Source organism: Phyllostomus discolor, chromosome 3, assembly GCF_004126475.2.
Source record: "Phyllostomus discolor isolate MPI-MPIP mPhyDis1 chromosome 3, mPhyDis1.pri.v3, whole genome shotgun sequence".
NCBI lineage: Eukaryota > Metazoa > Chordata > Mammalia > Chiroptera > Phyllostomidae > Phyllostomus > Phyllostomus discolor.
The window spans coordinates 72069418-72096039 of NC_040905.2; the positions used below are offsets into that span (position 1 = coordinate 72069418).

At 39.1% G+C, this 26622-nt stretch overlaps 1 pseudogene; it reads right to left on the reverse strand.

Annotated features, from left to right (window-relative positions):
- Positions 1–464: 464 nt before the first annotated feature.
- Positions 465–26622, reverse strand: part of LOC114495665 — a 105125-nt pseudogene continuing 78967 nt past the window's right edge.

A 26622-nucleotide genomic window follows, 5' to 3' on the forward strand; every position in this document is an offset into this window, starting at 1 on the left:
CTGATGATATTCTAAATATTCAGGAAACAATTACAAGTAAGAGTTATACATTGCTATTTAGAGGTAATAGTAGCACTTGATGGCTTTGTTACTAAAAGAAAAGCTGCCTGAAGTGGGAGCTGGTCTGGCTGGAACTATTAAGTAGGATGTGGTGTCACTGTCCTCAGATAGGTCGGAGTGTTCTATTGAACATAATTTCACAAAACATCAACATCAGACATGATCACCCTGTGATCATGACAGACAAGACAAAAATAAGACCCTTCATAATCATGACCAACCACAGCAAATACAAGAGCATTCTGCAAACCACCAAAATGACCAAACATTTTAACAAATATAAAGTGACTTCTATTTCTTGACCAATTACAACCTTATCTTTGATTCATTCTTTTTTCCTTGTACATAACAATTATTATTATTTTTAGGAGATTCATAGTTTATTTCTCCAGTGACATATTTACACTTGAATATAAATTAAAAGCCTGCTTCCACACCAAAGCCAGGTCCTTTGGGTGGTTCAGTCAAAGAGGTGAGACCCCCAGCTGGCTCATAAGAAAAGTGTCCTCTCCTTGGCCCAGGCTTTGGAATTTTGCCAGCCTTGAGCTCATCAATAATTTCAATATCTTTAGGTGTCAGATCTTCATAATAGTTGTCATTTATTTGAACCATTGGTGCATTTTCACAGGCCCCTAAACATTCCACCTCTATAACTGAAAAGTTTGTCAGGTGTAGTCTCCCCAACCTTTATTCCAAGCTTTTACTGAATGGCCTCCAGTATGCTGTCAGAGTTTCAAAGCATACAATGTGTAGTAGTGCAGACCTGAACGTGATACTTTCCAACTGACTTCCAATTATATATTGTATGAAAAGTTACTCCTTCATAGACTCTGATTGGAGGTACTTGTAAAATTCCTGCAGCCTTGTTCATAGCAGAGATGGGCAGCCATCCATTCTGTCTTTGGGCTGAATCCAGGACTGGAAGCACAGCTGCTGCTTTATGCCCTTCTGGGTAGTTTTTTAGAATTGCTTCTGTTCTCTTATAGTTTTCTGGTGTGAAATCAAATGGAGTATCTGGGTTATTTTCAGGAGTATCTCAAATAAGGCTCCTCCAGCTCCATTTTGCACAGCTGTCTTATGTAAATTCCTTATGTCTTCCCCACTGGGTGGTGAGGCCAGCCGCCCTGGCCCCGGGGTGCTATGGAGAAGAACATGGTGGGCAAAACTGTTGGTGTTTCCCCACAATGCCAGACGAGGATCCCCCTAGATAACAATTATTAAAATATCCAGTCGTAGAATTACCTCTGCTTCCCAGCAGCATCCATTTCAGATCAAAGCCTTGACCTTCCCCAAATCACCTAACACAAGTCCAATCCTATAATATCATTTTTAATCATTTTTTATCTTTTAATTATGCTTGACATACATTATAATGTTAGTTTTTTTTACAACACCTTCTTACTGAGACCCTCCACAGTTCCTCATGGTGTGTTATCTGCTTCCTTGTGACAAGTCAATAAACCCAACTTGGTTTGACAATGAATGTGTTCCCTCTGGTTTTTGACTGAAAGGCGCTCACATTTTTTTATAATCAAATGTTACCACCTTATCAAACTACTACCCCCTTATGCTGTACACTTTAAACTTATGCAGTGCTGTATATCAATTATATCTCAATAAACTAAAATGACTTCTTCCTTTACTCCTTCCTCTTACCCTGTTTTTATTTTCTTTATGCCTCATTACACATTTATTTTGTCTTTATTTTTTTAATTTTCAGTCTTTTCCAGTAGAATGTAAGCTTCATGAGGACACAGACTTTGTTCAGTTTTTAGGAACATAATCTACAGCTGTGTGGAAGAGGAACTAGAGTGGGAAGACACTTGTAGCAGGAAGACTAGTAAGATTGTTCAAAGGGTTGATGCAGAGGTCTTAAAAGCACGAACTAAGGCAACCATGGTGGGGATGATGAAGTAGGGGTAGAACTGAAAAATATTTCTTACATGGAGTTTTCAGAATTTAATGACACGAATTAGATAGAAGGGGATGATGGATAGGAAGGAAATGAAGAAACCCACATTAATGACTTATTTTCATATTTGAATACAATTCAAACCTGGAGTAAACCTTTGTTATGACATAGATTCACATTGAAAGCCAGTATATAAATTTAAAATGTTGCACACAGTTTAACATGAAAGACTTTTCCTTCTTTGCCAACATAGAATATATTTACTTTGAAATTCACTTTTGCATATAAATGAGACCCATGTATAAAGGACTTTAATGCCTGCAGATGGGTGATGATTGTTGTAAATAGCTAAAACCTCCTGTGGCACCCATGATGGAGGCAGAACACAGTGAACATGCTGTTGATCACACTGACTGGTAGGTATAGTGGATAGTCGGATAGCCGAAAAGAACAGAGGGGCAGAAGACATTGTTTTATGCATCCAGAAAGCATGCAACACCCCAGGTGTTCAATACATTTAATTCCTCCTTTAATTGTGTGTATTGAAATACTCAAAGTCAAAGATAACAGAGAAAACAACAGGTTTTCAGAAATTTCCCTTCGGGAGGATAATTTGTACTCTTAAATAGTTTGTTTCAGGCATAATATTAAAAAATTCAACTATTGCCTGGACTGTTCTTCCCTCCACTCTTCTCATGACTGATTCATGCTCATCTTCTAGGTTTCAGCTCAGATAGCACCTCCTGTCACAAGAGCTCTTCTGTAGTTATTCTGTCACACCACCCAGTTCATTCCCTTCACAGCAGCTACCATGGTCTGCAGTTGTAGTGTTTCAGTATTTGATTATCTCTTCCATCAGAGTCAGCCCCTACCTTGCTTACTTGAGAATCACCAGTACCAGTAAGTACTTTTCCAGCTGCATTTTAAAGGGAGATTATCCTGGGTGGGCCTAATGTAATCAAGGGAGCTCTTTAAAAAACGTTGAGAAGTCAGGGAGATTCAAAGCAGTGGGTGCTTTACTGTTTGGCCTTGAAGTGTTGGGGCCAGGAATATGTGGCAAGATATGGCAGGTGGGCTGGAACTCAATAGCCCCTGGCTGGTGGCCAGCAAAAGTCTGGCTGTCAATCCTACAGAATTCTGAATTCTGCCAACAAATACAATACATAAACTTGGAAGACAAGCCTGAACTAAAAAAAGCGAGGCATTGTCCTGCTAACACCTTGATTTCAGCCTTGTGAGACCTGAGCAGAGAATCCAAATGAGCCTGTGCCAGGACGTCTGAGATACATAACTAGGAAGTAAGTTCTGTGAACTATAAAGTAGATGTTTTAAATCACTACATTTGTGATAATTTGTTTTTGTGAGAATAGAAAATGTGTTCAACCACCAAACACAGTCCTATAGAACCCAGGACTGGTAGTTTAGTAGGAGAGGGCAAAATCATCTATTATTCAAAACTTTTCAAAGATTAATTTAAGCTTATGAGAGGAAACAGTTAACCAGAGGTTAATCACAGAATTCATTGTTCTCCTACTTTTATATAAATTAATTGGGGAATTCTGGTCAGGATGTGGGTGTTGATAAGTATGGTTCACCTCCTTGCACAACCACAGCAAAAATACAACTAGATTACAAAACAGGCCACCCAGAATTGTCAGAAAATTGAGCTGTATGGAAGTCCCACAGCCAAGAAATTAAAAATGTCACATTCACCCAGAGGGGTGGGAGGGGCAGAGACACAGGACAGTCAGTCCCAGAGTCACATGTAGTGGATAAAAATTGGGAGGGATTCCTTAGGAGCAAGGGATCCCAGCCCCACACTAGACCACCCAACCCAGGGTTCCAGTGCCAGGAAGGTAAGACCCCATAACTTTTGGCTGTAAAAATCAGTGGAGGTTGGGATGGTAGAAGAAACTGCAGGATTCTCAGGTGTCTCATCTTAAGGGGCCTGAAAGACTTACAACTTACATAGCCTCTCCCTCTGGGCTCTAACACCTGGGCAGCAGCTCGAAGGGCACCAGTGGCATATGGGGAGAAACTGAAGTGACTGGCATAGGGCGAATGCCAAGGGACAGCTTCCTCCCGGGACAAAACTCCAGTGGCCAGGCAGCAGCCATTGTCCCTTCTCTGAGCCCCTCCCCCCAACCCGCCACACATACACAAAGAGTAACAGAGCAGCAACACTGTATCAGAATCCATCAACCTGGTTTACCTGGGTTGCCCCACCATGGTGATTAACTAAGGCTCCATTCCATCCAATTTATGGGTATACTTTTCTACAATGGGCCACACTTCTAAGACGGGAGCAGAGCAGCTCCACCTAACACATGGAAACAGACACAAGGAGGCTGCCAAAATGAGGAGAAAGAGAAATGGGGCCCACATAAAAGAACAGAATAAAACTCCAGAAAAGAACTAAATGAAATAGAGATAAGCAACCTATCAGATGCAGAGTTCAAAACACTGCTTACCAGGATGCTCAAAGAAATCATTAGGTACTGAAACAGCATAAAAAAGACCTGGGCAGAAATGAAGATTACACTAAGCAATATAAAGAAAAAAATCTACAGGGAATCAACAGTGGAGTGGATGAAGCCAAGAATGAAATCAATGATTGGAACATAAAGAATTAAAAAGCATTCAATCAGAACAGCAAGAAGAAAAAATTGTAAAAAATGAGAGTGGACTAAGGAGCCTCTGCAACAACTTCAAAAGTACCAACCTTCAAATCATAGGGGCACTAGAAGGAGGAAGCAAAGACCAAGAAATTGAAAACTTATTTGAAAAAATAATGAAAGAAAACTTTCCTAATTTGGTGAAGGAAATAGACATAGATGTCCAGAAAGCACAGAAAGTCCCAAACAAGATTTACCCAGAGAGGACCACACCAACACACAGCATAATTAAAATACCAAGAGTTAAAGAGAATCTTAAAAGCAGCAAAAGAAAAGCAGAGAGTTACCTACAAAGGAATCCCCATAAGACTGTCAACTGACTTCTCAAAAGAAACTTCACAGGCTAGAAGAACTAGCAAGAAGTACTCCAATGATGAAAAGCAAGGATCTTCAACCTAGATTACCCTATCCAGCAAAGCCATCATTTAGAACTGAAAAGCAGATAAAGTGCTTCCCAGACAAGGTAATGCTAAAGGAGTTCATCATCACCAAACCATTATTATGTGAAACATTAAAGGGACTTATTTTATGAAAAGAAGATTAAAACTATGAACATTAAAATGGCAACATATTCACAGCTATCAATCATTGAATCTAAAAAACAAACTAAGCAAGCATACAGAACAGAAACAGAATCATATTCAAGGGTTATCATTTGGGAGGGGGAAGGGGGAGAATAGGAAAGGGTGCAGGGATTAAGAAGTATCTATTGGTAGGTAATGAATAGACAGGGCACCCTGGCTGGTGTAGCTCAGTGGATTGAGCACGGGCTGCAAACCAAAGGGTCACCAGTTCAATTCCCAGTCAGGGCACATGCCTGGGTTGCAGGCCAGGTCCCCAGTAGGGTCCACAATAGAGGCAACCACACATTGATGTTTCTCTCCCTCTCTTTCTCTCCCTCCCCCTCTCTCTAAATAAATAAGTTAAATATTTAAAAAAAAAAACAGAATAGACAGGGGAATGTTAAGAACAGTATAGGAACTGGAGTAACCAAAGAACTTACATGCATGACCCATGAATGTGAACTTAGGCAGAGGATTGCTAGAGAGAAGGGGAGTACCGCATGGAGTAGGCAAAGGGGTAAAATTGGGTAATTGAAGTCAAGGTAAGTGTTTATTTAACTTTTTTTGCTTAAGACTCATGTATTTATCTTTTCTGTACTTAAATGAACTTAATAAAATGAAACATGTTTTACCATTTATATTTCTTCAATTCTGTGTCCAGCTATATCCTGTATTATAACTGATGTTCTCTTGTTTTCAACTGGTAAAGTAGGGCCTTTAGAAAAAAAGAATTAAGTTACATGTGTCTCCCTAACCAATTTCATGTTTTTCCTCCTTAGTTTAATAACAGTTGGGTTTCTTATTATATAATTCTAAAAGAGTTATTTACTCACTATAAACATTGAAAGACCAGATAACTAAAATTACTTTTAGTGACTTAAATGGTGAGCTGCAATTCTACATATTGACAAATTTGTGGCATCAGTAAATAGCTAAATGTTGATGCTCCAGATTTATTTGCTCCGCTGCCAAGTCTGATTACTAGTAGCAGTCTGCCCCTTCCTGACATGTTCCCTGTAGAAAATGGTTTTTACCTCCCATTCTAGAGATAAAACAATTACAACCAGGATTCACAAACTGGATGAATTCAAAGAACCATTTAAGTTCCATGTGTAAGCCCTCCTGGGACAGAGTCAGGACAGGAGGAAGGTGCTGACACAGGCATAACTCTCACCTCTCCTCCGATGCTGTTGCCTTTTACTAATCCCTGGATTAGGAGACTTCTGTCCTCTGTTGCCTCCTCAGCCAAGTGATCACACACTGTTATCTGTCACTACTCCGAGAGTAGATAATCCTTCTTGACTATAGAAAGGGATAATAAAGTAATTTTTAAGTTATTTTTATCTCTAAAAATACAAAGTTAGAGTCGTATCTAAGTGTGAAAGAAATGGAAGAAATAATTTGGGAATCTGTTCTCTTCAACTTCATAAATTGCATAAATTCCCTCGACTTTCTGGAAGGATACTTTATCATTTTATCAGCTGTATTACCATGAGTATCTTTGGGTTTCAGTTGTTTTACTTGCTTTTCACTTTTTGTAAATCATTTTTAATTCAGTTTGTTGTGTGTTTGTTCACTTATGCCTACAGTATGCAGTGAAGCCAATGCAACCCTCTTTGAAGTCCATTATTCCCCCCAACTACATGTTAAGGTAAAAGTACAGGATTAAAATTAATATTGCCTAAAACCCAGTTGTCAAAGCAGACATAAATGTTTGGTTGTCCAACACCACTTGTCATTGAGAGTCCCCTCTCCCACTCCCACCTGAAATATGGGAATAAGTACAATGTGAGTCTTAGGGTTTTTTGCCCCATCTGGGGGAATTGATTCAAAAAGCCTGAGAACCACTGTTGTAGGAAGCATGCCATCCTTTGTGGCTTCTTTTCCTTTCACCCCTGTCTTATAGATTCATCTCAGCTTTATTTTGGAAGAGTGTGTGTGTGTGTGTGTGTGTGTGTCTTGGGCTTCCTCCCAATTCCACTGGTTTGCCAAAGATTCCCATTGACAAATCAATATAGTATTTCCACCTATTTTTTCTGCACTTGTAAAAATTAATATCCCAGCCCTGGCTGGCGTAGTTCAGTGGACTGAGGGCGGGCTGCGAACCAAAGTGTTGCAGGTTTGATTCCCAGTCAGGGTACATGCCTGGGTTGCAGGCCATGACCCCCAGCAACCACACATTGATCACACATTGATGTTTCTTTCTCTCTCTCTCTCTCTCTCTCTCTCTCCCCTCTCTAAAAATAAATAAATAAAATTTTAAAAAATTAATATCCCGGAGACCTCCGGCAAGATGGAGTAATAGGTGGACGCACCGTACCTCCTCACACAACCAAGATTAGAACAACAATAAGTTACAGACTGAATAACACCAGAACTGACAGAGGATTTGTCTGAATGGAAGTCAGACAGCCAAGAAGTTGAAGTAGACCTGTACGTCCAGACTGGTAGGAGAGGACGAGCCAGGCAGGCGCAGGGTTGGCACAGGTCGGCGGCGTGCAGAGGTCGGGGGAAATTTGGCGTGAAATTGGCGTGACAGCCATCCGGGGCGCAAGAACGCAGCGGTGATCCTTGAGTACGCAAGCTGAGGCTGGCGGACCCAGTGAGGCAGCGATTGTGGACCAGAGCGGAGCTCACAGCCCAGGATCCCAGAGAAAGCCCAGGAGAACGGAACTACCGCCATTGTTCCCTCCTGTCCCCGCTCCCGCCCCCGCCCCCACATATAACGTCACAACCTAGCGACTGGGGTGCCCAGCCCCAGTGAACACCTAAGGCTCCGCCCCCCACCGTAACAAGAGCAACCAGACCAGGGGAAAAAAAAAAAAGAAAAAAAAAAGGAGAGACAGGGAAAGATATGTTTCCAACAGAACAGATCAGTCCCCCAGGACTCATCCTTTTGAGAGACCAAGAAATAGCCAATCTATCAGATGCACAGTTCTAAACACTGGTGATCAGAAAGCTCACAGAATTGATTGATTTTTGGGTGCATATTAGATGAAAAGATGCAGGTTACCATAAAAGAGATACAGGAGGATACACGGAGGAGAGCCAACAGTGAAAGGAAGAAATCTGAGTCTCAAAACAATACAGTGGACCAGAAGGAAGATAGAATCAACCAAACAGGAAAGCATGATGAAATAAGAATTCAAAAAATATAGGAAAAGCTTAAGAGCATCCAGGACACCTTTAAACGTTCCAACATCCGAATTATAGGGGTACCAGAATCGGAAGGGGAAAAGCAACAAATTGAGCACGTATTTGAACAAATAATAAAGGAGAACTTCGCCAATCTGGCAAAGGGAACAGCCTTCCAAGAAATCCAAGAAGCTCAGAGAGCCCCAAAGAAGTTGGACCCAAGAAGAAACACACCAAGGCACATCATAATTACATTAGCCAAGGTAAAAACGAAGGAGAGAATCCTAGAAGCAGCAAGAGATAAGGGGACAGTCACCTACAAAGGAGTTCCCATCAGACTGTCAGCTGATTTCTCCAAAGAGACCTTACAGGCAAGAAGGGGCTGGAAAGAAATATTCCAAGTCATGAAAGACAAGGACCTACATCCCAGATTGCTCTATCCAGCAAAGCTCTCATTTAGAATGGAAGGGCAGATAAAGTGCTTCTCAGATAAGGTCAAGTTAAAGGAGTTCATCATCACCAAGCCCTTATTTTATGAAATGCTAAAGGGACTTATCTAAGAAAAGATAAAGAAAAGGCATGTATAGTAAAAGGACAGCAAACTCACAATTAATAACAACCACACCTAAAGCAAAACCAAAAGAAACTAAGTAAACAATTAGAATAGGAACAGAACCACAGAAATGGGGGGCACATGGAGGGTTAGCAACAGGAGGGTGGGAGGAGGAGAGAGGGGGGAAAAGGTATAGAGAATAAGTACCATAGAATGTAGGTTGAAAATAGATAGGGGAGAGCAAGAATAGTACGGGAAATGTAGAAGCTAAAGAACTCATAAGTATGACATATGGACATGAACTAAAGGGGGGGAATGTGGGTGGGAGAGGGGGTACAGGGTGGAGGGGAGAGAAGGGGGAAATGGGACAACTGTAATAGCATAATCAATAAAATATATTTAAAAAATTAATATCCCTAAACATTAATGAATCAGGTCTAATTTGAATAATTTGAATCTTTATTGGGCTATAAATTGAAGGTGTTCACTGCTGACTTGCCATCAGGTCACACAACTGCAGACAGTGATAAGTGCCATTTTCATGTGCTGTGGGTCTAGAGGGACTCTTTTTCTCAAATTAATATAGTTGTTTCCCATGTCAGCCATGAAAGGATAAATAACATCCACATATACATATACATATACATATATATAATGAAAGGAGAAAATTTACTTTAGATGTCTTAACAGAACTAAAGTGTGTCAGAATCTTCACTAGAAAGATATGTGGAGCACCTAGGCATTGGAAACAGACAAGAACCTGTGAAGAGCTACAAAAAAATTTGTTATTTCAACAGGAAATTTAATTCTAAGGGAAATTAACCTTAAAACCTACTTTAAATTATATTGCCTATTTCATGCTGTTTCATCTATTTTCATTACCAACCAGCTTCCCCTCACCCCTGAAATGTCTTATTTCTTACTGTGCCTTTCGATTCCAAACTATACTCCCCAATATTAAGATATGCTTCACAGTCTCTTCTTATATAGTTTTGAAGAATAATCTATGAAGAAAATTAATAATCCTTTCCAGGCACATTAGGGAATATTTGCTAATATCCAGTTGGAGAATGATTGCTTTGAACAGAAACTTTGAAGTGTAGGCTAATGGGGAAATAATAATTTCTAAAAAAAATATGAGTATGGTATACATTTTCTGGGAAGCCATTAGTGAAGCATATGTGTGTGTGAAAGAGAGACAGTGAGAGACAGAGAGAGCACTAAAGCTTGGCCTTGCGTTTGCTACAATTGAAAATAATTTTCAAAAAATGCCAAACAATTCCTAACTTCTAGCTTATTCTCTTCCTTTGGTAGAGAAACTGTAATCCACACAAACAAGTAAAAAAATTTAGGATTGGAATTCTGCCAGTATTCTGACTAGACTGAGGCAGGGGCTGGGGCTTTGTTTATGATCTCAGCCAAAAGAAAGCTTGAAAGGAGGGGGAAATTGAGAAATGACTTTAATGTTTTGGGGGTAGGATCTTTCTAATGGCATTCAGTCCAGAAACTATCTGTTTCTACCCTTCAAAAACAAACAACTCAACATTATTTTTCATTAAGGGAATTCAAATTAAACTCATAAGATACCATTACACACTTACTAGAATGGCTAAAATATTTTTAAATGGCATAGCAAGTGTTGGCAGGGATGTGGAACAATCAATGTTCTCATATACTGATGGTGGGAATGCAAACTGGTACAGCTGCTGAGGACAACATGTGGTCAATTAAAACATGGTTACCATATGATCCAGCAATCTCAGTCCTAGGTGTTTACTAAAAAGAAATGAAAACGTACATTTACACAAAAGTCTGTATGCAAATATTTATAGCAACTTTATCTATAATTGTCAAACCATGCACACCACTAATTTTTCCACTGGCAAATGAATAAATTATGGTATCCACACATTGATTAAATCTTTAACAGATTATGTTAACACATTATGGCCACATGTTTTCAGACTCAAAAATCAGAATCAAAATGATACATATTGTATGATTCCTTTTGCATGACTTTCCCAAAAAGGCAAAACTTGTAACAGGGCAAACTGAAACTCACCCACGTGGTACCTTGATAAATGACCCAATAATGAGTGTTAAAGGAAAAGGTTTTTATTCACAGGATTCCAACCTCGGGGGGGCTAAGGGCACTCCTGCTCAGAGCCCTGCTATTTCAGGAGACCCAGCACTTCCCTTGCTCCCAAAAAGGCTCTAAGCTAAAACCATGCCTGGAAGTTCCCCATATCCTTCTCCATGCTCTTTGGAATGTGTACTCATGGGTTTCAGAGTCTCCATCCTCTTGCAGCAGTTCTCTCCTTCAGGATCTGGGATACGTTGTTCTTGGCCTCCGTGTAATAGTACAGGGAAACATGTGCCATGTTACATTGGATTATGGTGGAGTCCTGGGAGGCACAGGCCCCAAGAGAATGATTTCTCTGTAGGTCCTTCAGAGAAGCAGAAATCTGCAGTTCAGCACTCCAGGTCACTGTTCAGCTCCAGTCATCTCCCATGAATCCATGCCTTGTCAAGCAGGTCCATGCACCGCTCCATCAGCTCTCTCCTCTTACCCCTTAAGATCACATGGCTGCTTTCTCCCTCTCAGCCCGCATGGCTTCTTCTACTCCAAACCAATTGGCATCTCCTTACATACCAGACCTCATAGCAAACTGCACCCCTTCCCTCTCAGCCTTCCCTCATTTTAAATGCTCAACCCAGACCTTCCTATGTGACCTCATATCGGGCCCCTCCTATGATGTGTCACTTTTGCCAGTTGACTTGTATCTTTTTTCTTCTTTTGGCTGCCATCTTTATCAGGGCCAGAGTTCCTCATGACACACAGACATTCAGGGTGGGCATCTGCCTCCCCTGGCTGTGTCACTATATGCTCTTAAAGTCACATACACCTTCTGCTCTGGGCCACAGTCCTCTCCATTCAAGAAAGGCACAGATATTAGCTTGTCGTTGTTATCCAAAGTATCCTAAATGTATCATCCACTTCTGCCTTCCCCCAACCAAAGATATGGGGATTTTCTCCTATTTTCAGGGAACCCTTGACCTACACCCAGTTACACAGTAGGGACAGAAAATAAAACAATGGTTGCCAGGATTTAGCAGTGTAGGAAGGGGTTAACCAAAAAAAGGCAGAACGAAAATTTAAGAGAGAAGTATTCTATACCCTGATTGTGGTGGTGGTTACATGACTAAGTGTAATTGTCAAAACTCATGGAATTACACACTAACAAGGATGAATTTTACACTGCATAAATTACACCTCTATAAACCTTACTTTAGGAGAAAGGAGGACAATAATTTATGAAACACCTAACACAGACTCTTCAAAAATTACATGTAATGAAAACAAAAGTAGAATATCTAAACTAGATCTAAAAAGATTGAAGAAACAAAAATACCAAATGAAATGTATGAACCTAGAATGGATTCTGTTTTTAAGTAATTTGACAAGAAAATTGCTTGTGTACAAGTGGGGATATTTGTATATGAACTTGATATTGGATGCCATTATATAAGTATTTTAATTTTCTTAGGAGTTAAAATAATACTATGATTGTATAGAAAACTGTCTTTTTATTGTTGCTGTCAGGAGATGCAAACTGAAGTATTTAAGGCAAAATATCATGGTATTTGCAACAGAGATGGGAGGGAGATGTGAGAAATTCCAGTCATTACTGAAACTAGGAGAAAGTCTGTAGGCATGAGCTGCACTTACCAGATAATGTCTTGTAGGTGCAATGAAAACACTCTGGTCTAAAATACCACCTTTATTATTTACTGAATGCCCATGAGGGTTATGAGGACAAGGAAAATTATAGGCAAATACATATCACATGATTCAGGTTTATAAAGTATATGTATAATTCTTATATAGATTTATCTATAGAAACTCCTAAATAATTCAGTGTTTATATATATCATATTGCTGATAGTGTGACTTGTTAATATTTGTACCCATGTTTATTAATAGTGGTGCCCACTGGTAAATTAAGTGGGGGAGCAGGAATTAGAACAACCTAAGTGGAAATTTCATTTAGTACCCCATATTTAGTTAATATTTTATGTACTTTAAAGTGCGACATGACTTTTGGATAATTTCCACTTTTCTTGGGGTAAAAGAGTCAAGGTAGGAAGGAAGCTATCTAAACCTTATTAGTTTTGATCCTCAGCCTCATATCTCTGCATTGAGACCTAAATTTTTTCGAAAACACTTTGACTCTTTCTAAAAGAGTCAACTATCTACACTGGGTGAATATCTACACTGAGGTATTCACAGTAGTACACTAATACACTTGAAGACAAGTCCAGAAAAGAATTTTGACAAACATTCTCAGCCATAACAGCATCATTGGAAAAATATATGCAATCCATGGATAATATAGTAAGTTCCCAATACAACACAATAATTAAAAATCATTTGTAACTTTTTTCTAATCTTGTAGTAATAAGAAATTATGAAAGTAGGATCTTTTCCTCTTCTATTTGAGAAAGTTGTAGAGATGTTACAAAGGTTTTTTTTTAAGATTTTATTTATTTACTTTTTAGAGAGGGAAGGGAGGGAGAAAGAGAGAGAAACATCAATGTGCGGTTGCTGGGGGTCATGGCCTGCAACCCAGGCATGTACCCTGGCTGGGAATCGAACCTATGACACTTTGGTTCGCAGCCCACGCTCAATCCACTGAGCTATGCCAGCCAGGGCTGAGATGTTACAAAGATTTTTAATTAACATAAGTTCCTTGAAATGCATAACACACCTTCCCCACAGCCACATTGTTAAACATGGCAGTAGGACATGAAGGTCATACTGGAGAAGTTGATTCAGCCCAAATGTGACTGAGCTGTAGTGCTAACAGGAGGCTTCAGTAAGTATTCACAGCATGAGAGAGTGAATCAATGGATGCATCAATAGGAACGACTAGGAGGTTCACTAGATCATGGACTCTGAGAGGAAGGAACTGGTCTTCTTTATTCATGTTTGTGCCCCTAACACTCTGCCCTGTAGTTGGTGATCAATAAATATTAAATGAATAATCTAAGAACTATCCTCACTTTCCCTGGGTATGGAACTAAACTTTTAATAATAGCTTATGTTTGTCTTTAACCCATTGTTAAAGGATACCTTTAAAAGATAAAATTACAAATGCCGCACACACACAAAAATAAATAAATGTGTTCAAGAATGTTTTAACTCCATTTTTGAGGGAACTAGAGAAGCATAAAAATCCAGTTCAAAGAGATTCTGAAGATTAAGACATAAAAAAGGCAATCAGGAGTGCTGAAATGAATTTAACAGATTTTTTAAAAAGGTCAAAGTTCATAGGAAAATAATCAATTGCATCTTCACCAGCAAAACTCACTTGTATTACCAGCAGTTTATGACAAATAATAGAGTGGTAAAGTTATTCACCAGCAATGAAAGTTACAAATAATGACAGAGAGTGATTTAGACAATACCTAGCATATCATAGGACACCCAGTAATATTTTTTCTTTTGTCATGTTAAATAAAGTATGTCAAAAATTTTCCTGATGGTTTTCTTTCCTTCAAATAATAGTTTCAAAGATTGCCCTTATTTACACACACAAAAATGGCTGGTTTTATTAAGTTTGGCCTGATTGTTTACATATATATGTAAAGCAAAGGAAGGAATCCGCAAACTGCAGCCTGTGGACAAATTTTAGCCCTTCACCACATTTTTGTACCTCCGGTGAGCTGATTGAAAGTGGGAGGTGGGGGGGGGTGGGTAGGGCAGGGGAGAGTCATGGGGGAAAAGTGGGAACAAGTATAATTGAACAACAGTAAAAAAAAATCCTAGGGAAAAGTGATAGGTTCTTATTACAGTCCAGGTCCTTCACTTTATTTATGATCAATAAATGTTAGTGATGAGTATAAAAAAATAAAAGAATGTTTCTTAAATTTTACATGGTCAAAAATATCAAAGGGTGAATAATTTTTTTGTAATGCACAAAATCAAATTTCAATCTTCACAATTAGAGACTTATTGGAATATAGCTATGCTCACTCACTAACATTCTGTTTGTGGCTGCTGTATCACTACCATGGCAGAGTTGGGAAGGCGTCACAGAACATATGGCTCACAAGACAGAGCCAGGACCAGGGTGAGGCAACCTGCCTCCTGCACAAGATTTAAGGAGGAACTAAAAACTAATTAATAAAAAATGAACGAACAATACTTTGAGGTAATATTTTTAAAAATCAAAAAGAATGCAAAAAATGAACAAAATGTCAAATTTTTTATTTTTTTTAAATCCTCACCTGAGGATATGTTTCTATTGATTCTAGAAAGAGAGGAGGGGAGAGAGAAACATTGATCAGCTGCCTCCGTAAGTGCTCAACCCAGATCAAGCCCACAACCTGGGTAGGTGCTGTGATCAGGGACAGAGCCCACAACCTTTTGGTGTATGGGATGATGCTCCAACCAACTGAGCAACTGGGACAGGGCCAAAATGTCAAAATTTTTAACAAAGACAGGATCAGTGTTACTGATTTTTCCTTTTGTTTCATGCGCCAATATGGCTTGGCATTGCACTGCTAGATATTACTCACCTCACCTGGCCCTGCTGAAAGCCTTAAATATTTACTACTGGCTCCTAGAGAAAAGCTTATGAGCACAAGTGTCAACCAGCTTCATAAGCTTCTTAGAGTTTGCTATTCAGACTTAAGTGCTAAGCATTAAGACCACAAAATAAAGTTCTGATGAGGAGATTTTGTAAGGAAACTTGGATTGGCATCTAAAAAGCTTCTGTTATTTGCCATCCTGAAGGTAAAGAATCAAGTAGCAAAACCTCTTCACCAGATTTCTTCTGCATTACCTATAAATTTGATGATCTCCTCCTTTCACTTTTTTTTGGGGGGGTCCTCAAAATTGGCTACATTTCCTGGCTTGCCTACATGAAATTCCACTTATCATTTATAAGCTCGGGACCCTGGAAGCCAGTTTTCCTGGGTGGGCCTAGTACCTATTGGTTCCATATGTAAAGTCAATATCTGTTTTCCATAGAATGACCTGTCATAGATGTTTAAAAAGCATCATTCTCAATTTATCTATTCCAAGCAATTTGTCCAGTTATATCCTGGTGTAAAGGCAGATGCTTATTAAATGGATGCATGTAACTGTATTGTCATGAAAAGCAAAAAGACACAGTAAAAGTGTGTGAATTTGGGGAGTCAGTGGGAATCAAATACCATGTAAAAATGTTCTCTTTCAGCTTACAAAAGCAGTCTACTGAGTTGCTGTGGGTTAAAATGCTTCAGAAGAAAGATAAATGGCTTTCTCGTATATCCAAGAAATAGAACAATAACTCATCCACAATATTCCAAACAAATAACCATAATAAAATTCCCCTCATCACTGCTTTTATAAAGATACCAGTCTTTAGACTAAATGAAGTTTTGGAAATTCTGACTCAGTTCATTGCTAAGGTCTGAAAGTTATTTAAGTGATATGAACTCGGAAGCCTAAGCAAGAATCTGTTCTTTTGAAATGCTGATAGTATGAAATGCCTGCTGTGGTCCTTTCCCACTAGTCTCTGGACTGTCTCTAATTGTTGAAGAAACAAACTCTGGGCTGTAACTTAGAGCCCTCAGGAGGCAAGTATCAGAACAAAAAATTAAAAAAAAAAAAACTATCTGTAGATTACATAAACTCAAAGGCTGTATAGTTCATTTATTACTGCAACCAAAAATATCAGAATGAAAGCAAGCAAATTTCTCTATTGGGGGGCAATGAATTATAATTTCATGAGTTTTCATCCAATTTCTCATGAAAGTAAAAACCTATTGTAGATAACTAGGGCACTGGCAAAGCTCTAGGGAGGTCCCATAACACATACAACCTCTGAAAACTTACCTCGACAACATTTATCAATACAAACCCATGTGAGGAATGAGCGACAATCTCTGCTGGCCTGACAGCTCTTCCCATCTAACTCTCACAACAGGAGCATCTCAAACAAACCTGATTATTTCTAATATCTCTTTTTATAACATGAAAAAACAGATCTTTATGATTTTTCCCTGGGGTCCTTTTGAAAGTCTTATCAATACTTTTAGGTGTAAAAGATATCTTGAAGTTTTTATTTTTATTTTTTCTAAATTTGGGATTCAAGTTTGAGGAAAGCAATTTCAAGAGTTGTCAGAGTATATTTGAACATTTAATTAAGGTAGGATCAATAAGTTACTAAGAAACAGTACTTGGTTACTTATTTAATCAAAGTGTCAAAAAAAGATTTTAAAATTAAACATAAAAGGTAACTTGAATTTAAAGAAACCTAGCTCCTTCAAAAAAGACTTTTGTTCTTTTTTTCTTAAATAATTAAGAACATAATAAAATCAACATAAAGCACACACAAAACTATTCTGATAAACCACAGAATCTCTGCTACACAGGCAGATAACATGAAAGCAAAAGGTGAACTTTTCATATTATAAATGAAAGTTAGTAATCAGTTAGCCAAGGAAGTAAGCATTGAAACTGAGTAATCTTTGGTAAAATTTAACATACTTTATAAACTGTTTTCAAACTCAGGTATTATAAAACAAAGAAAATAAAATTCACTTTCAAGTCTTTTTCCTTATACTATTTGATAATCTAGAATAAACTAACAATTTTCTTAGGGACTATCTTAGTTCATTTGGGCTGCCATACCAAAATACCATAGGCTAGGCAGCTTAAACAACAAGCACTCATTTCTTGTGTTCTGCAAGGCAGTCAGTGTGTGGTGAGGGCCTGCCTCTTGGTTCATAGACAGCTAATGCTAGCTGTGTTCTCACATGTCCACAAAGGGAGCATTCTGAGATCTATTTTACAAGAGCACTAATCCCACTTTTGAGAGCTCTGTCCTTATTACCTAATTACCTCCAAAAAGCCTGACTTCCCCATGCCATCCTATTGAGAACTGGGTTTCAATGTATGTATTTGGTGGGACATAAACATTTAGTTTATGGCAGGGACGCAGTGTGGTCTCGGACCTGTAGAGTCCCTAAAACTCTGTCAAAAGATGCACAAACTAAAAACTATTTTTATAATAATATTAAGATGTTATTTTCCCTTCTCATTTTTGTTCTCTCACAAGTGTACAGTACAGAGGCAATCACAACAGATTAAATGCAAAAACAGACATGAGAATCCAGCTATTTTGTAGTAAGTCAGACTTTCAAAGATTTTCCAAAATGTAAAGCCATTCTCATACTTTTGATTTTAGAAAATGCAGGGGTTTTTTTTACAAAAATGTTATGTTATTTTAATGTGCAATGGGTTTGTATGCTATTGCTCTTTTTCAGTTATTAAAAAATAAGTGCTTTTTTATATCTTTCACACAAACAAAAACTCTTTGCAGCACCCCCCTCCAATTTTTAAGTGTAAAGTAGTTCAGAGAATTGAAACAAATTTTAAATTTTATTTTAGGGGAAAAAAACACTACTAAAAAAAACAAACAAAGCACATGTACAGTTTATTTCTCTGTCATTTTTGCTCCTGTTATAATCTAAACCACCTCTAATAATCATGACTTCTAACAAAATAACTGACTTTTATTTGCTTCCAATGGGTATGGGTTGTTGAACTATGTTTCATACACAAGTACTTGAGCAACTAGCATGTGAAAACATGTAACACAACTTTCTATAGCAATGCACATCTCTTTTGTGCCTTATTAAAATGGCAAAAATGAAAACATTTATTAACATGAACAAATACAGAGACTCTTTGTAGCATAGAAATAAAAGGATAAGTAGATAAATTTCAAGCTCTGCTTTATAATCAATGATTCAGTATTCTTGTTACAGGGTGCAGCCAAGAGGGGGGACCCCAAATGGGCATTTGAAATGGGGTCCAGAACTCAAGGTGTCCAGGGGATATTAAAATGTCTTCACTCCTTCCCCCACAGGTGTGAGTTGGGGGAAGGGGCACACAGAGCAAGAACGCAGCTAATCCATGGCATAGTTATTTAGCATACCTATAGCCTTCCGCTGGTCACTTAGATATGCTAAAAAGCTATGGCCATGCTCTGGGCCAGGGGGATGGAAAGGGACCCCCCCCAAGATGTGACTGGGGGGCAGGCCCCCCGAGTCACAGCGTCTGCGTGGGAGCTTGGAGAAGATTGGCTCCATGACATGGGGCCGCACCTGCCCAGACCCACAATGGCAGCCCAGTAAAGCTGGAAAGGACAGCATATTGAGGGCAAGTGTGGCCAAGTGTGGGAGGAGTTGGAAATGGGGCTGCAGAGGAAGATTGGAGTGGGGATTTAAACCCAGACACAGCAGCCATTGGGAGAGAAGCACGTGCCTTTGCCAAAGTGGGGACCCCCGCAGCATTAGTAGGGGGAACCACCACCCGGCTTTGGCAGAGATCCTGGTGACACAGCTGAGGGTGCCGGGAACTGAGGGAGGCCTATCAGCCTAGCACGGAGTACTGGGAATAACCAGGGACTGCCTGAACCACGGACTTCTATTTCCTTTCCTGAAATACGGAACTCTGGACTGGGCAAAGGGGGAAGGAAGGACTGTGTCTGTTTGTGGGTGTTTTAAGGGACTTTAGGATTTTGATGAAGACATTAGGTCACTACTTTAAGTTTGTATAGCATTAAATAAACATTACTTTCCTTTTCACGAATCTCTGGCATTGGGAGACATCTTTCCTATAGACGGTGGACATAACGGACCTGGGGGTTTTCTTTCAGTAATAGTATATCGTCCCAGGCCCCCCTTGTTTGTTCTGTAACATTCTGATTTACCTAGAAATTGTCCTGTTATTCAATAATTACCTATTAATTAACTCAATTTAATAACAGTCCAAGGTTACCTAAAGATCTTGGGAATTATCTTAAAGCTGACATACTACAAAACATTATTGTTGAAATTTAAAGTTTCACAGTTCATTTTAATTGAACAAAATTTATACTTTTCAAAATCTTAAACATTGTATCAGGGTAGTATCAACTTATTTAATCAATAAAACTGTTGCTTAGAAAAAACAAATTCAAGTAAAATAAAATGTAAATGAGGGGGTCTAGAGTATGCCACTGTGGAATAAAAGTTATTTTGAGCAGAAGGCTCAAAATTGCTGACATCCCCCATCTGCCTGAAAGCACAGCCTCCCAAAAGAACTAAAAAAACAAAACAAAACAAAAAAATAACCTCCATTGTCGTAAATTATCTCTCTGGGAGCAACCAGGAGTGACTCATTGTTGGAGGTGAGAAGTCTACATCACTCCTGAAGAGATACTGTCACAAAACCTCTATCTCCCATTCTATGGCTCACTGGTATTTTCAAAAAGTAACTCGTATTCCTGTAAGGGCTTTTCTCTCCCCTTCTCACCCCTATTAAAATGGTATGTAAATCCCAAATTCTAACCACCCCTCGAGTCACATTATTCTGTGAACTCTAGGACCTAAGTACCTTTGCTCTTGCTAATCTTTTTTTTGTCAATTGAATTCAAAGGCCACAAACTCACGAGCATAAGAGGCCAGAGGAACAATTTTTGTTCTCTGACATACATTTATATTATACTTAACACTGATAAATCAGAAAGAAGACATAGCTCCTTTTAAAAATTGTGATTAAAACTATTTCATTTACCACACATTCACCTTAATTATCTAAATTAAAAAATTTTTAATGTTTCTAATTCAGTTGCTTTTGTTTATTTTTAAGTACATCTTTTAAAGTAATAAATATTTGATTCCCTTAGTTTCTGGGAATTTAGGAATATTCAATTTATATAAGTACTTAGTTATCTATAAATTACAGTATTTTGCCACATATAATGCACACTTGTTTTTTGCTCAAATTTTTGAGGGAAATATAAGGGTGCACATTATACCTGGGTGGTAGTAATTCCATACTTATATAAACATTTTTAATTCTTTTATTTATGCTTATGTGTTAAAAGTATAACTCTAGAAAGCAATAATGATATCCATATGCAAAATAATACCCTGGAATATGATCATCTGTTTTGTTTTTAAATATAAATAAACAAAATTGAATTAAAAAATTAAAATGAAAGATTTTTTCCCTGAAAGTTTGGGCCAAAAATGTGGGTGCAGAGTAAACACAGCCAAATATGATAATCAGAACAGAGTTGTTTAAGAAACATTATTGCCTGCCTGGTGTGCCTCAGTGGACTGAGTGCTAGCCTGCGAACCAAAAGGTCTCACATTCTATTCCCAGTCAGGGCACGTGCCTGGGTTGCAGGCCAGGTCCCCAGTAGGTGGCACATGACAGGCAACCACCCACTGATGTTTCTCTCCCTTTCTTTCTCCCTCCCTTCCCCTCTCTCCAAAAATAAATAAATAAAATCTTTAAAAAAGAAGCATAATTAACTACTATATAATATTCTCCAAAGATAGGAAACCCTTTTACAGTTATAAAATGAGAGGTAAAGGCCTTTCTAAATTATAAACACATATACACAAACAAATGGATTACTTATAACTTCAGTTCTATAATATAACTTTAGCCATAGTGTTAACAGGGTGCAGAGCGAGGGGCCCCCAAATTCCCCGTAGCCCACAGTTATAGGAAGGGAGGAAATGATACAGATTTAAGATACTTTGCACAACAAGAGGCAAGGTAATAGCTGTGCTACTGCCCTGAGTAAAATGTGTACATGACTTTCAGAAGGTATCCTGACCCATGACAGAGCCAGGGGAGGTGGAGGTCCCTGCATCACTGAGTCGCTTTTGCCCTGACTAAAGATGGCAGCCTAATGAAGGTAAAGGTACAGGGCAATGGGCAAAAGTAGGCCACTGTAGGAAGGGCTGGATATGATGTCACGCAGGAAGTTCTGAGTCAGCATTTAAAATAAGGGCAGGCTGAAAGAGAAGGGGATTTGATCCCACGTGCTCCCTGTAGTAAGATAGGAATGTTGCAGCCTATAGCAAAAGGTAGCCATGAAGGATGGCCATGAGGAGAGAGAAGGAGGAGGTAGCCATAGGGAAGGAGCTGGGCCAGGTGAGATTCTGCTATGCTCCAATGGTGAGGGAAGCGCTACATCTGTTCCTCTGAGGATTCGGCCCTGTAGCCTGGTATAGGTAGGAAGCAGGCATGGGGTGTGTAGTGAAGCAGCAGCTGTGCAGGAGAAAACGGTGTAAGGAGAGAGCTGAGGGACCTGTGTGGGAACCTGCCTAACCAAGCACAAATTGGTGGGAGATGGTTGGAATGCTGAACTATGACCAGAGGCTGTAGACTTCTCCTTCTCTGAGGAACATACGGAGAGGCCATTCTCTTGAGACACATGTCTTCTTGGACTTCACCACGATCCAGTACAGCATGGCACATATTTTCATGGACTCTTAACCTGGAGACTGAGGACAGCATATCCCAGATCTTGAAGGAGAGAGCTGCTGCCAGAGGATGGTGACTTTGAAACCCATGAATGCACATTCCAGAGGGAATGGAAACCTGTTTCTGCAGCCGGCTTAAGAACAGATAAGGATATGGGGAACTTTTGGGCATGGTTTTGGCTTATAGCCCGGTGGGGAGCAAGGGAAGTGCTGGGTCTCATGGGAGAAGAGGGCTCTGAGCAGCAGTGCTCCCAGCACCCCTGAGGTTGGACTCCTGTAAATAAAACCCATTTTTCCTCAACACTAATTGTTGGGTCATGCACCAATGCACCACATGCACAATTCCCAGTTTGTTCAGTTACGATAGGTCTGGATTAATCAAAGAAACACAAAAACATACTGGTCTATGTAAGTTTGTAGCAATGGGGGAAGGAGTCAGCAAAGTGAAAGTTCTTGTATTTTTAAGTATTTGCCTCTGGAAACCACCGCAGAACTTTTGGGGCTGCCTTTGAGGTATATTTCTCCAAGGTATGCATTCAACTGGCTCTGTGGAGAAGACATTGGGCATCTTGGAGTATGATCTCTCAAATTATCAAGGTTTAATTCTTTTAAAGTGGAAAAATCATAGCTGTTAAACAAATGCAAAACATATATCAAAGATTTTTTAAAACTAATTAATGAAGGAACCAAGAAAATGTTAAAAAACAGGTCAAAGGAGACATCAAAGAGTAAACAAAGATAAGCAATCAGATAGGCTGATGTGAATTTGGCAACAGATATCAAACTAGTCAATATTCACAGCACAATAGTTAATTGCATCCCCACTCACAAAAATGCCTTTGTGTCTTATGGACAAGAAATTATTTGTATTTGTGGAAGAGAAAAAAAGTTTCCCTTGGTACTTTTAGGGTCCCTGACTGGGTCTGAAAATTAAACTGGCAAAGACGAACTAACAGCAGAAAAGCACGAGTTAATTTAATGTAAGTTTTATGTGACACAGGAAACTTCATATGGAAATAAAGGCCTAAAGAAACAGTTAAACTGGATGCTTTCATGCTAAGTCTGCCCAGAGTGGGTGGCTGTGAAGAAAGTGAGAGGTAAAAGATGTGAGGTAAGTGTAGCAAACTGGAAGAAATTAAGCAAGGCCTGTTGTTTGGATTTTTGATGTCCCTTGGTACTGAAGATAAGAATGTTCCTTTCTTTTGGGTAGAGAGAGGGCACCTCTCATAGTAGAGGCTTACTACCTGCTTCAGGGGAGAAGGAGGAGGAGGGAAGTTCAGAGATACGTCCCTGCTTCTGCTATTTTCTTAAACTCATTCAGCTTAAAATATTCTGTACGTGCCATATTTTGAGGTAGTGTATCCTGAACTCTATCTATTTACTATAGCTACCAGAGTGATAACATAGCCCTGAGTTGACAAGAAGTAGTTTTGAGATATTCTAAATTAATTTACAGCAGGCTGGAGGGTGGAAAAAACAAAAATGGGTCAATCAGTTAAAAAAAAAAAGGACAATACGTCCACTAGTTCTCCCAGAGATTTGCAAGTGTCTTTATACATCAAGTTAGGGGAGAGAAACATGTAAGCCATTCTGCAAGGATTTACATTAGTTGTAGACAAAGGGGATGGGGCTAGCTGTGGGGTAGGAGCAACAGAGTCCATAAAATTCACGTGCAAACTAGAAGCAGGAGCTCACAAGGTTCCATAGCCCCTAGATATTCTTTCTCTTTAAATAATTTCAGAAGTAGCCAACTGGAAGTTAATTTAATAATTCTAACAAATACTAAGGAGTATGAGCAACCTTTTGTTGGTTTTTGCCACTGGCCTGCTATAATTTAATTTAGGACATCTTAAAATTTTCATCTTGTCAGAGAAAATGAAACATATATCCCAGAAAGTTTGGGCTAGACAACACCTGATATTCCATAGAACACACAGTAATCTTTTCCCCCTTTTCAAAGTCTTCCACAGTATTTCCTGACATGATTTTCTCCCACCTCTCCATGAGCCTCTTCTCCACAATCCTCACAAAGCCATCCAGTGAGGCTTGCCCTTTTCCTTCTCCATCCTCTCCCCCCTCATCACAAGTCCCATCTCCCTTTGGCTCCACCCAGTTCATCTTCATTAACTTTTAGGAAAACATCAAAAATGAAATAATTTATAATAAGGAGTTATCAGCTCTATACACCTTATCTGCCCAAAGATGCAGGTATGCTAACAATAATAACAATAGTGAAGATGCTTGTCCTAAATAAAATCTCTAATTGAAGGTGTTTTTAATAGGTAGCAAAAAAGTAAAACAATTTTAGATGGTATATTGAGCACAAGTTTTTTTATTTTTTAAAAGATTTTATTTATTTTCAGACAGAGGGGAAGGGAGAAAGAAAGGGAGAGAAATGGTCTGGTTGGTGTGGCTCTATGGACTGAACGCCAGCCTGGGAACCAAAGGGTTGCTGGTTTGATTCCCAGTCAGGGCACATGCATGGGTTGCCTGCCAGGTTCCCAGTAGGGGGCACATGAAAGACAACCACACATTGATGCTTCTCTCCCTTTCATTCTCTCTTCCTTCCCCTCTCTCTAAAAATAAATAAATAAAATCTAAAAAAAAAAAAGAAAGAAAGAAAAAGTAAGGGAGAGAAACATGGATGAACAAGAGAAACATTAGTAGACTGCCTCTCATACTCCCCCGACTGGAGACCTGGCCTGCAACCCAGTCATGTGCCCTGACTGGGAATCCACCCAGAGACTTTCAGCCTGTGAACTCACAGGCTGGCACTCAATCCAGTGAGCCACACCAGCCAGGGGGAAAAGAAGTTTTGTTAGGCTGACACTTGGACAGCCGAACCTGGATCTTCAGAATTTTTGACTTTACAGAAAATCTCATAGCAAAGGCCATAAGAGCTCCAATAGTCAGGTATATTTGATCAGGTGTCTCATTCTCCACCCCCACCCCTAAGGAGATGACAGATCATTCTGGCTGGACTGCCTTTAGCAAGAATCCCATTAGGATGGTTTAGCTAAAATCTCCTGGACTCACAATGTTTCATGTTAGTAATTTTCCCTCCATTGACATCACACCCCCCCAACCCCTCTTCAGCCTTGGCTATAAATTCCTGCTTCTCAATGCCATGTTCAGAGTTAAGCTCAATCTCTCTCCTACTACAAAAGTCTCTTTGCAGTGGTCTCTATACCTAACCTGAATAAGTCTGCCTTACAAATGTCATTGAACTTTTTTTTTTAACAATGGGTTAGAGAAAAATGGAAGAAAATTATGTAAACATTCATTAATTAAGGAAATACAAGGAAAGAAGTGATGGGATGATAGGTGGTATCTTGGAAAAGGATCTCATTATTCTCATTTTTTAGAGAAAGCAATCAATAAAAATTTGTGTTCATCATATCAGTTCTAGCCCAACTTTTATGACAGTAGTCTTCAAATAGGCAGAATTTATTTCAAGCTGTCATTTTTTCTTTCTCCAAGCTGAATTCCTAAGAATATTTTGAGAAAGCACCAAAGACATATGTCAAAGCATAGCATAACAGATTTTCATGATTTTACAATCATTTTCCTCTTATAGGAATTAATGACTTAGGCTGGCTGTGCCAGAAAGTCATGAACAATACACTCTACCTCCCAAATCTTTGAAATGTTCCTCAGATCTTGTAAAAAATCATATAATCTTAGAAAAACCTAAGTGTATTTATTCTTTTTATAAGCCTGGTAGAAATCTTAAGGAGATACATAACAAATTTTGAAGTTGAATATAACCACATTCCCTCACTTGAGGAGCTAATAATGGTGAGGGGGACATGAATGAAGAAATAACTGTAGCACGGTTTGGGAAAGGCATATGCATCCCGGTAAGGTGAAGTATTCAATTACACCCAGGAAACCAGCAGTAAATGTGCAGGCTTAGCAGATCTTGACTGGCAAAAACAACAAATAAAACCCACTGTGTTCTCACCCAATATCCTAAATTCCTCTGTTTTCCTCAATCCAGTATTTTCATGTCCTCTCAGTTGGTATAACAGCCACCTCCCACCCACATCTTTCCAGTGAGATTAGTCCTTCAAAAACCCCATTTTCACAGGTAACAATAAAAAATACACAGTATTCCAACTATCTCAAGCCCACACATTTACATAAGAGTATGGAAAGGGTTTTTGTTGTTGTTGATTTTGAAAGATTTATTTATTTTTAGAGAAAGGAACAGGCAGGGAAAGAGAGGGAGAGAAACATCAATGTGTGGGAGAAACATCCACTTGTAACTTCTCACATGCCCCCATCCTGGCTTGCAACCCAGGCACGTGCACTGATTGGGAATCGAACCAGGAACCTTTCCCTTCGTGGGACAACACCCAACCGACTGAGCCATACCAGCCAAGGTGGTGTTTGTTGTTT